Here is a 12429-nt window from a genome sequence, read left to right as displayed (position 1 = left end):
TTTCGTGCAGCCCCCAAATTGATGAGTCAGCGTCAAGACGGGATTAAATTTCCGCCCTGGCTCAACCCCTAAAACAATAACCCTCTGATAAGCCACTCCAAGGGTTTCACTTTTTATTCAGTCTGGGTATTTCGCAAGTGTGGGAACTCTTCCGCTTGGATGGAGGGGAAACTCTTCCCGAGTTCATCTTACTTTTTTTTAACAGGAGGGAAGTGTTGTTTGCTTCTTACTCAGGTATTTATGTTTAATAATTCACCGGTAGGACTTTTACCCTTTTTACGCTTTATTATTACACCGGTGCCGTGCTTATTAAAACATGGTGCTGGATATCGCTAGAGAAACGTAAAAAATTCACATTCTCAGTCGTATGTTAGACGCATTACGGCGAACTTATGAATCATGCAAGAATAAAGGTAACAACGCTCCTGAAATGAAGTTTGATATACGTGACTGAAAGAAGAAAAGTTGCTCTGGAGGTATGAAAGCAGAAACCTCTGAAGGACTAAATAATTTTGTAGTAAAAGCTGTACGGCAGTGTTTATTGGTTTTCTCGGGAGATCTGAAAGCAGTGGAATCGTTTTTATAGTTGTTTAACAGCAAACAAGTTTGCATAACTGACATAATTTTAGCAGTTTTGTCTAGACTGAGTTTTGCGATAACGATCCGATTAAACAAATATTTTCGTTACAGTTAAATGTTATAAATGTTCTCACATACGGCCGCCAGTGTTTACAGAAATGCAATAACATTACAATTTCTTTGTGATTATTAACACTATTCATGTACACTTTTATGGCAAAACTTAATCTACATTTTATTGATCTTAATAAAAAAATAGTGATATAGTTCATTTTTTAATGCTGTAGAAAAAGTCAGACAGCCAAATATACACTTTCAATAGTTCACTAGATTCCTATTTCAATTTTGTAAATTACTTCAATCCATGATGCCATATGCCACAATAAATGCATTAATGTCAATTTGTGTCACTGTGTCACAGGTATTAATTTAAAGGCTACTTTGGTCAAGGGTTTTTATACTTGATTATCGATGGGCTGCACAGAACAAATTATGTTCAACGAAAAAGTAAGTCGCCCTTATCTCTATTCGAAAAAACATGATTTTGAACATTTACAAACATGTATGTCTATGATGAACATGCGGAACTTAAGGTTGGGGATACGGTTAAACTAAAAAAGAGCAGATGTGGGAATTGGATGTGCGTATTGAAGTGACCGTGGAACAACTTATTATACACCCTTGGAGAGTCTGATGACGATTCGGATTAACCGGAAGAATTCCATAATATCCATAATATGTCTGAGTTATCGTTAATTATTGTTTCTATTTACTAACTTACTGCTTTTTTATTCATGAATTCTAGATTAAACACATTATTAAACACGTTTTCTCATTTCAATGAAATTTTTTATCGAATGTCAAAACCTTGTCAAACTGACAGAGATTTTGACAAACAGAATTTTTAGTGGTATCGTGGATCCATATCAATTATAAATTAATCTAAGGTATCTAGGCAGCATTGATAACTGTATATTGGGCTGCCTAACTTTTTCTACTGCATTAAAAAATGAACTAGTATAGAATGATCAACAAGAAAACAAATCATCAATCAATCAATCAATGCTACCTCATTTTTTGTTTTATCGAAACGTCTGTCTTAGCTTAATCGTACACATATGTATACTTCTTATACATCGTTTTATTGGCTGTTTTATTGATTGCCTACTTTTCGAAAAAAAAAATCTATAATTAATTACCGTAACAGCAAAAAAAAAATGCCATCAAGGATAGTTATGAAAAAGCAAGTGCCGTGTCTTTGTAAGAAATTCGTCATGCATTTGTCAAATCCTGAAATGGGTTATTTAAATAAACAATTATAGGTATAATCCGTTTCAAAATCAAAAATCCACCACCTCTTGATTTATGTTGGCAGAAAAGAAAGTTTAATTTTTTTTGGTTGGCTCAACCTCCCGCCAAAATTTGACATTGAACTGTTGAGTTTATTTACGAAACACAAAATAATTATTATGTATAAATAGTAGTTTATTTAACGAGTTCGTGTGTAATTTGGGCTTTTTTTGGCATGAGTGGGCCAGTTTAAAGCTCGAGTGAAACGAGAGTTTTAAAGGTCCACGAGTAGGGATGGCAAAAATAATTTACACATCGATGTATTGCATCATTTGATGCATCGTAAGCAGATATCGATGTATTCGATGTATCGTAATAAAAAAATCGATGTATGAAAAACATCGATATACTTTCAAGGTTACAGTTACAACATGACAGTATAAAAATTTTAACCCCTTACATTTAAAAAAAACTTGAGAAAAAAATAGTTGAAGATTAAAAAAATATTTTAACTAGTTAGTATCGAAAGGCATTGTTATTAGGTCAGTGTCATTTGAAGGTTTTCAACAATAATAATCAAACACGAACAAAAAATAAGGTACTTTAGAAAAATCCTGTTTGTCTTATTTCATTCCCTGTTGTTTAATAATTTCTTCAAGTCCAAATGATAAAATATTGATTGATCTTCACACTGGATGGCGGCCGCAATTAAACTCATTTTTAAATACATATATCGAAACAAATACATCGATGTTTCCAATGATATATCGAAATGCTAACATCGATGTAAAAATATCGATATTTTTTTGAAATATATCGATCTATCCTAAACATCGATGTATATTTGCCATCCCTATCCACGAGTGCCAAAAAAGCCCAAATTACACAAGAACGAGTTGAAGCCCCAAAGGCTTCAAATCGCTGAAAATCTTTAAAATTAGCTTGACGTTTCGTTTTGACAAGTTGTCAAATTTATCAAAATTCGTTCACGCAGGAGAAAATTCTCAAATTCTGACAGTGTCGAACAAAAAAATGTTTTAGCTAGCTACCATATCATACTTTTTGAGTGAAATAATAAAATGAGAAAAAAAAACACGATGAACGACCAAAACGACTGTCCAACAATTTTCTTTCATAACCACACTTTTTTCTGACACTTGCAGACACACTAACAAAAATCGGCGACGTTGTCGAATGTATTTTCGAGGTAGAATGCACTGTTGGTGGATTTTTGATTTTGAAACAGATTATATTGTTCCTCTACGATATTATTGCATTTTTTTCCCTGCAACTTACAATGCACAAGCGCATTATACTGTGTCATAGCTATCCTTGATGTCATTTTTTTTTGCTCTTAGGGTATTAATAATAATTGTTGCTTACAATTCCAGGAAACGTCCGTAAACTTTGCCGAAATCGAAAACTAACGTTTTTTTAACATTTCAGCGAAAAATCTGCATACCAGTGGCGTCGCGTTTGGCAATAAAGCTGGTAAATTACCCATCCTTACGAATGTAAAATGTTTCTCTTGTTTGTTTTATACATTTTATACCGGGTGATCAAGAAGGACTGTTTAAGTTGGCAGTACAATTAAGAAAATGTTTTAATTCGGTTATTTATAACACTGCAACTGGATATGTTTTGTTGGTTTATTTGACAAATATCTAATATAGGTATAGCATTAACAACGACAAGCCACCAACAACCGGAAGTTACTCCTGTTATACGATTTAAAATACGATCCAGTTTTACCAACTTAAACAGTCCTTCTTGATCACCCCGTATATGATTAATTATAAAGTAGTTTGAGACCGCAAATTGTCTACGCCCATGCATTGAACGTTTGTTTACATAGGATTCCGCTACGACATGATCGATAATTTGCAACGCCTGCTCTGATTTGTTTTCTTTTTGATCACATTGTACTGATATTGATTATTATGACAGTTTGTTTTTTATTTTTATATTGAATTATGTAAACATATATGGGGGAAGGGGCGAAGCAGATGCATGTTTGATATTTTGGTATAGACTATAGATTACAAAATATGTATGTTGTAATTTTTAGACCATCGATAGAAGTTCGTTAAAATCCGTTAGTCATAAGGAAATGTAGAAGTGTATTTGGTTATGAGTGAATGCTAATAGATTGTTCGGAACGAATTAGATTTAACAGAAAAATTGTCGGTTAGGAGAGTCGGTTGGTTTCAACGGATTGTTTCTAAGTTTAAACATTCGATTGTTATTGGATTAGTAATTTTGCCGTTGGAGCTAGAATGAATGTGAGTGGTTGAATGAAATGGGGATGTATGAGTATAAAAGTAAGAGAGTTACAGTAAGTTGAGGAGAGAAATTGTGAATCTAAGACTGAGTAGACTTAAGAATTAGAGTTAAGAGTAATTCGAGTGTATGGAAATAATAAATCATCGTTCATAATAAAGTTAGTGTTTTAAATTCAGTGTTCTAAATTGATTAAACATCCTGACAAGAGCAAAGAAGGAATATTGCTAGTTTAATCAAAAGTGGAAATTCAAAGAAGAAAATATTTGTAACAATTTCAGAAGTGGAAGAAAGAGAAAAAAATTATTGCAACAATATTATAAGTGGGATAGTTGTGAAGAAAAATTATTGCAACATGTATAAGAAAATCGACCGATTCCCGGGGTACAGTAAGCTAACCTTCCCATGGAGTACTCTTTCTTTGGACTGCTTTTTGACGGGTACTATTGCTCGAAAAATAAGGAAAACTCATGGGGCTTGCATATAGTTTTGTGTTTTGTGATACCTAGCCATATTATAATTATGTCCTTCTTCCAAATTAATCTGATCTGCCTTGCCGTTTTCTGAAAAATTGAGGTTAAGTGTGATGCGTCTCTTAATTTTGTTGACCCACTCTGTGTATAATTCGAAATGATGAGGATTGGTGCTTCTAAACACATAAAAGAAATTTTGAAAATGCGTTTATCTGAGAAATGTGCAGTCACACTTTAAAATTACTGAAAAAGAACCATTTGAATAGAAATTATTCCAGAAATAACTTTCGAACTACGTAGAAAATGTAAGTAATTCTGAAGATTCCCAACCTTCTGCGGTAGCAGGAAGTTCGCCTAACAGACTGTTTATTTCTTCAATTATGTAATTTCAGTTTTTACACAAGTAACTGTTGGTGCCATAAGTTAGTAGTAACGCGCGCCGTTTTATAGTTTCCTAGGTCATTAACTTATGCTATAGTTATTATTGATCTCTGGTGAATAATGTTGATCACGCTGGGGCGACAGCTGGATTATTACTTTACTATCAAATCTAATGCACCTATTTATTACTTTGTAGCTGCAAGTACTCGTATCTGTTCTTTAACATATCTGGACATTCTCGATCCATTTATGTTTATTTAATGTGAACTTTCTACCGAACAACTTTTCAGCATATTAGCCAGATTTTTAATCCGCCTCATTCTACAGTTATAAATCAACGGAGCCGTTGAAGGAGCTTAAAAGAGAATTTACGACTGCGGTCTGTACATCTACGTCGACAGTAATGAATATAGTGGTGCCCTTCGGCGCCCGCTTAATTGATAAAATTGCACCGTCTTGGCCCCCCCGGTGTCTTCCTGCATTCTCCCTCTGGATTTTTCCAGCAGTTTAAACGTCTGTCATTAGTCTAACCTGGTCTAATCAAGAATAAACCGACAGTCGAAACCGTTAACCTCCTGAAACGTATCAAAACAAATGAGACGTGCGGGGCTTCAGCTATGTTGTTACATTTCAGTCCCAACAACACCTCCTGCGCTTCTTTCACTGGCGGCACGAGATGTAATCTTCTCTCGTTTCAGTTAAAATCGATTTAGACGTGCGCGAACGGCCTGGAGTAGTCCGGGCCTGCGCTGAAAACCAAACTGCGACAATTCCACTACAGTTTTCGTGCGCTTTTTTCAGGAGATTCACTGAAAACACATTGTTCGGAAACGATACCGTCGAAAGAGATGAGATGGGGTCGGGTGAAGTTGTTCGAGTAGACGGTAAGGGTTATGACGGTTTAAAATGAAAGGGTGGTTATTGGTGGTCCAGATGAGGGGGAGGACTGTGGTGGAATGGCAAAGTTTGATTGCACCGGACCCGGCCAAAAATGTTTTGCCGTAGTGCAACGACCGGAGGCGGTATTATTCGATTAATTTTGAAAAGTTGCAATACAGGTGCGAGGATTTGATATGCATTTGTGATATAGATTAGACTGAAATTAGACGTATTTGTTCGTCATCATTCATTCTGTGCTTTTGTCACCGGAAACTCCAAGGGTGAGTACAACAGAATGCTTTCCAGTATAAGCAAAAATGATTTTTTCCCGTGCAATTTTTTTTTTTATCTTTGAATATGTACTTGTTGAAGTATAGGTAGAATCACAATCAATAAGTATGTTCATTTTTTATATCCAGAGTAAATTGCTGCACACGCATTAATATAATACATATGCAGATAACAGTACATTTAGAAAATTACAACACAGATTGGTAGATTTGTTGCAGATAATTTTTCTTTGTTTATACAAAAATAAATGTTCATATTTTTGAATTACGTTCATTTAAGTCACCATTCTTGGACGTACTAGTGGTAATAAATAACTCACATTAAGTAGTAAGCGTACGGTAAAATTATGTTACGTCTATTTTGGACTTCGTTTAAATTCATTAACGTGAGGCGAAAATTTGTCCCTTATGAATCACTTATCTATTTTCAGTGGATGTTAGTTGACAAGGGAAACAAATATTTAGTAATGTGCATACAAAGTAACTTGCATGCATATGCATTTTAATTAATTTATTAATAAATTATGCGCTCATAAATTTATGTTTGAAATAAATAAAGGCGTGCAAAATTTTAATAAAAAAAAATTGAAAAAGACGATTTCAGAAGTTTATTACAACTAACAATTAAAAAATGAATTCTGGGATTTTAAAATGATGCTGTAATAATCTTTTTGTCCAAGATCGATTTATAATTTATCAGTTATGAATTTTTATTTTATTTTGAAATCTTCGGTTTAGAGCAGAGATTGTAAATGTGTGCTAAAAATGATCGATTAAAAATTTTCCTTTTAACTTATTTAATAGCAGCAGACCGAGGCACCCTTTAAAAATCCGATATGATGTGTAAAGAGTATGTCAACTCCCTCAACGCAAATATTTACGTTATTTAGATGATAGAGGGAGATTAGGGTGGAGGTTACTTTTTAAATGTGGGTCTAAAGTAATAACTGTCAAATTTAGTGGCAGGTTTTTGCTATAAAGGTTTCGCTTTTTATCAGAACTTTTATTACTTTTTGTTGCGTTAATTTTATTTGTACAGTTGCTCAAACAGTAAAGAATTTATTGTAGATTGGGGAATCACTTGTAATATAAATAAAAAGTATCAATTTGTATTAAAATAAACAATATTCTTCGGTGACTTTGAACAAACATCTGTACATTGTGTAAAACGTTCGTTCTATTTAATACCATTTTTATTATTTTTATTATGAAATTATGGAAAACAATTTTTCGATGACTACAACCGAATCACCATATTCATGTACTGCTATACAGGGTTACTACCGGGTCATTATAAATGATTGTCTCATCGCAGTAGGCATTGGTGACGTAGTTGAATGTGCCGCAAGCTTTATAACATGAGTGAGACTAGCATCGCCTATAGGTAGCGCTGCTGGCGGTAGTGTAAATTTGTCTACTAGTTTATCTAACGTTGCGAAGCTAGCGGCATATCCCAAATTTGTGTGGGTTTTCAACGCCAACTGCGATGGGACAATCACTTATAATGACCCTGTATAAATGATTGTAGCCCAAGTTGGCGTGAAAACTGAATGTAATATTTATGGTTGCCGCTCCATATGAAAATGAACAAAATTATGGGAATAAGTGAATACACACTGTTCACACAATTGACACACTATTGACAGTTCACGCCACATTAGAGTTATGTTTGTATAAAGTTGTAAAAAATTCATAACATGGGCATGACTTGCTTCGACTACAATAATTTATAATGACCCTGTATAAACAATATAAACTTATTGTCAGTTGTTAAGCATTTTCATTAATATAGTTTGTCTAAAAACTTTTTTAAACGAATATTCTCTGATGTGTTGTAAATCTGTTTGGACAAAATGTTTTGTAAAATCTAACACACTCGTCATCAATGCTGCTTTATTAGTTCCTTCAGAACAAGGAATTGTTATTTCATACAGTTTCAAGTAAATATGTCAGTGAATGATTTAAAGATGTTGAAAGTGATATAATTTACGATATCTCTTCTGTGTTGGCTAAGGTGATCTTAATTCTTCTTGATAAGTATCGCGTGATATAAGTATAAGAAATTTTCATGTTAAATGCTCATTCTATTTGTGGTTTCAGTTTTCATTGACATCGAAGACGTTATAGTATATCGAATCATCGTGAAATGTATACCTATTACAGGATTTCAAGATCTTGCAAATAGAAAACATTGATGTAAAAATACTACTACGGTGGTTCATCGTTTCATTTTTCTACATAGTCATCTAAAACACTAATTCATTTGGGGTGCCGTTAGAAAAAAAATCCTATTTTTTGTATCTCGTGTCATCTATTTATTCCCTTCATCAGAGTTGTCAGGAAAATGATTGGGGGAAGGGAAGGGTAGATGTGAATAAGCGGGTTGAAAAAAATCTTTCGTTCGTGCCTCGAGCTACTCATTTATACTCGTTATCACTTATCAATCACTGCTGCATATAGTCCGGGAAATGTTTGCAGAGATATTTTGTTACATCGGAATTCCATTTTATCCACCTTTGAAAAGAGACAAGCTTTGCTGAACAGTAATCGATCATCTAATTATTCTTACGTCTTCCAAATTTCGTCTGATTCACATGTCAATAAATGATAATCCGTTGATAACGTTTTTTTCGTTCTTCGAAATACTGAACCACCCTCATTGATTTAGAATTAATGAAAGAATGAGGTTCACAGTGATCAATAAAGAACTTGATTGAATTTTTTTCCGCATGTCTTTAATAGAGATTTAACTTCATGTAATATTAACCAATTAAAAAGAAACAAGAGCACATGCACCAGTAGAAAGTTACAAAATATTCCTTACATTTATTTTCAGCTGATTTATAATGTATTCGGTTAATTCTCCAACCGGAGATTATTCGGGTTCAACTCTTATCTGGCGAGATTTTAATTTAACTTTATATTCGCATTTATTGCTGGAAGCTAATTAAGCTTGAACAAATTTTTTATAAAGAATCCTCGCCCCAAAGCGCTCGGGTCTTTTCAACCATTTATTCTCGTTTAATTCCAAGTAACCAACGCTCACAAAAATTAAAATGTTTCCGACAAAAGTTGAGCTTTCATAATTTTACTGTTGATAAATTTTTAAGTGATAAGTTGTTCGAAGTTGTTTATTTTTTATATCTTAAAACCTGTCAAGGATTGAACACAAATCCTTCATTTTGGAATCATATTTTCGAAATAGCGTGAAACTAGAGAATGAAGAAGAATTATGTTATACGGTTTTAACCCAAATTTTACAAACATGTTAGAGGTCTTGAATTTTCTCATGGGCTATGAGTCATATCTGCGCATACGACGAATATCGGTCTCAAGTAGGTGATATCATCATTAAAGTAGTAAAGTAGTCGACGTTTTCAGTTTTCATTTACAGATTTTTCACTGGTTTATAGCTCCTCCTTCGCGCAGATATTTCCAAGGTCACAGCCCATGAGAGAATCAAACACCCTACTATGGCAATCTTCACTGCTCGTCTAATGATTAAACATATGACCTGACCTGTCTTGCATATGCCAAAAAATGGATTTATGTTGAAGACATTGTAAAATTTTATAGGAAAAAATAGATGCTAATGAGATTTTATACTTAACTGTAAATTGTCAGAACAAAATTCAATAAAACAATAATTCACCTGACAGAAAAATTAAAATTTCGAAATTGGATTTCCGAGCAGAAAATGTATCACAGAGTAAATGTGATTTTCAGCTTTAAACATCTTATTTTGGAACCAATTTTCGAAATGTCATACTACGTAAGGTGACAAGTGACAACCTTTGTGCACCATTTCTTCAATTTTTTTTTGTTTAAAATTTTCACATAGGGATAAAATCTTATCAGAACCAACTCTTTTCGATCTTTATAGGATTTTTTAAATATTAAATTTGAGGTTGGTATACCGGAAGTCACATGATAACTCTTGTCAGTAATATTTTTTGTCTTTCGTCAGTGGTCTTTAGACAAGCAGCCGGTTGCCTTAGAACATTTTTTGGCAGATCAATAAATATTTTTTTTCATGAGTTGCGAAGATCTTGGCATGCACTGTATATATTTTGTTTATCTAAAATATTTATAAATTTCTTAAGCTCTTAACTAATATTAACTTAGCATAATATGTATTTTGTTTTTAGCTTTTACGTAATATTTTTACTTAATCAATATTGTAAACAAGGAAGCTCCAAACTATTTGTCAAGAAGAGTTATTATGTTTTAATTTATTTAGAAGCATGTTAAATATTTATGATTTCCACTTACTGAAAAATTGTTTCCATCCTACTTTTACATAATTTAGAAGCGTCAGGTATGGCAGATATTTTTAGCCGTAATATTTTATTAAATCTCTTTGTTTGTAGAAAAGCTCTTTTTCAAAGCAAGATCAGTGAATTTAGCCTGTACGACTCTGCTAAAAATAGCACAAAAATGTCAACGCTCACACAAATTGTTTATGATCGAGTAGTTGCAATATGCATTTAATCGGTGCTTTTGTCTGGCCCAAGGATGCGGCAAAAATGATTATTAAAACATAGTCCACTGTCTGCAAACTGCAATAAATTAATGTAAGCCCATCACGGTTGGCAATTAAGCGATGAATTATTTTCTTGAACAAATTGAAAGAACAGACGTTCGACAGGAAAAATCCTAATAAGTAGGTATAAACATTGCACATAAACATCTTCAATGGTAATTTGCCGAAAGCCGTCATTTACAATTATGCCACGAGTCAGTAAAATGCACCAATCGTTTATACCAGCTGTTAAAAATATTTGATTTGAACGCCAGTTTATAGAGTAACGTTGACTGAAGTACCTAAAATAGTCCACAACATATGCGTTTCGTTGGTTAGTTTTTATGCCAGAAAGTAACCACAAAATGAGTGAATTAGCATTTAAATCTGTGTTTATTTTCATGGAGCAAGAATAGAAAGTTACGCAACTTTGTTAAGAAGATAACCATAACAACTGAATTCTTCGTCTACCCCCACCGCCGCACTCACAAATTACATGTTGCATTGTGTTGGACAAGAGTCTTTAATACAGGAAACATGATATTACCGACTACAATCGGGAGGTAATTTAAAATCGAAGGGCTCGTATATTATTCAGGGTTGCCTGCGTCGCCCAACTTGATTAGCCCACGGGAGTCCACAACACAATACATTAATTTCCATAATTTATAACGTTTCGAATTGTGTCAAGAGTGCTGTGCTTCCACGTCACGTGACGGTCAGCGAGGGCCGAATCAAGCTCGGACATGACTTTCGAGTCGCACCCCTTGATGTTTTGATGGTATGCGTTGGGTTAAAAAGCGAATGGAATTTCTCCGGTGCGATGCGTGTACAGCCCTGACGCGTGCCATGGCACACTGCCTGCGAAGGCAGCTGTTCACAGTGAGCCACCCTAAAACAGAATGCACATGTCTTTTACTTTTTGGCGTACCATATTCCCACATATGTTCGCCAGAGACGTCGTTAAAAGATGCGAAATCATCGACTCTCTGACAATGCTCGACGAAAGCCGAATTTGCTCCGGTGCTGAAGAGTCAGACCCGCGATGCCGGGAAGACAGAGTATTTACACACGATTTCAAAGAGCTCTAGTGCTTCCTTGAATCAAACTATATTAATCCTTATTAAAATAAATGATCCGGCAAAAGCGCGCTCTTTCAAAAGCCCGCCAAGTCATGATTACCAGCACAAGAAAAATGTTAATTGCGAAATTTTCTTTTGCACTAAGCAGACAATAAACAGGCCGACCGCAATGTTAATAATCACATTACACTTTCGTTTTAGCCCAAATTGGGACGATTACGGTTATCGATAATCATTACGTGGGTAGCATTGCGAAATGGTAGTTTTCCCCCATTGTGACTCGTGGATGAATTGTTATGGCGGTGATTTGCATAAAAATCGAGGAAAAAATGATGCGGTGGGTTCTTCCAAATTTCCATAAGTTGGACCGTGTGGTCTATGGGGTTTAGGAGGGGCGAGAGGGTTGCTCGAGGATCGAGGGAATAGTGTACATATACGCACAGATGTGCATGCGTGTTGTGTGTACCTTTAAACGTACAGCATCAAGTCGGCTGGGAAAACTTAGTGAACATGTGACAATCTGAATGACCGGTCGGTTGACTTGATTCTTGACGGTTCTTGAATGTTTACGGAGTTTTTTCAGTGAGTTTGGGTACAGCAGAGATGGATTAAGTTGCAGTCATTCCAGGTGAATACACGTTTTTTATCCCTAT

The 12429-nt window shown here is 34.5% G+C and overlaps 1 protein-coding gene across 2 annotated transcripts in view; it reads left to right on the top strand.

Annotated features, from left to right (window-relative positions):
- Positions 1–5835: 5835 nt before the first annotated feature.
- DAAM (disheveled-associated activator of morphogenesis-like protein) overlaps positions 5836–12429 on the top strand; it is a 57903-nt gene continuing 51309 nt past the window's right edge. The window contains exon 1 of one of the 2 annotated variants that reach the window (XM_069050478.1): positions 5836–6163. The gene's annotated coding sequence lies outside the window, so the exon portion shown is untranslated. Of the gene's footprint in view, positions 6164–12236; positions 12405–12429 lie in introns of those variants that run through there. The other variant, XM_069050477.1, reaches the window with a different exon arrangement.

The sequence above is a fragment of the Tenebrio molitor genome, chromosome 6 (assembly GCF_963966145.1).
Source record: "Tenebrio molitor chromosome 6, icTenMoli1.1, whole genome shotgun sequence".
Taxonomy (NCBI): domain Eukaryota; kingdom Metazoa; phylum Arthropoda; class Insecta; order Coleoptera; family Tenebrionidae; genus Tenebrio; species Tenebrio molitor.
The sequence above is the reverse complement of the archived record's forward strand: the minus strand, read 5'-3'. Positions and strand labels throughout refer to the sequence as shown.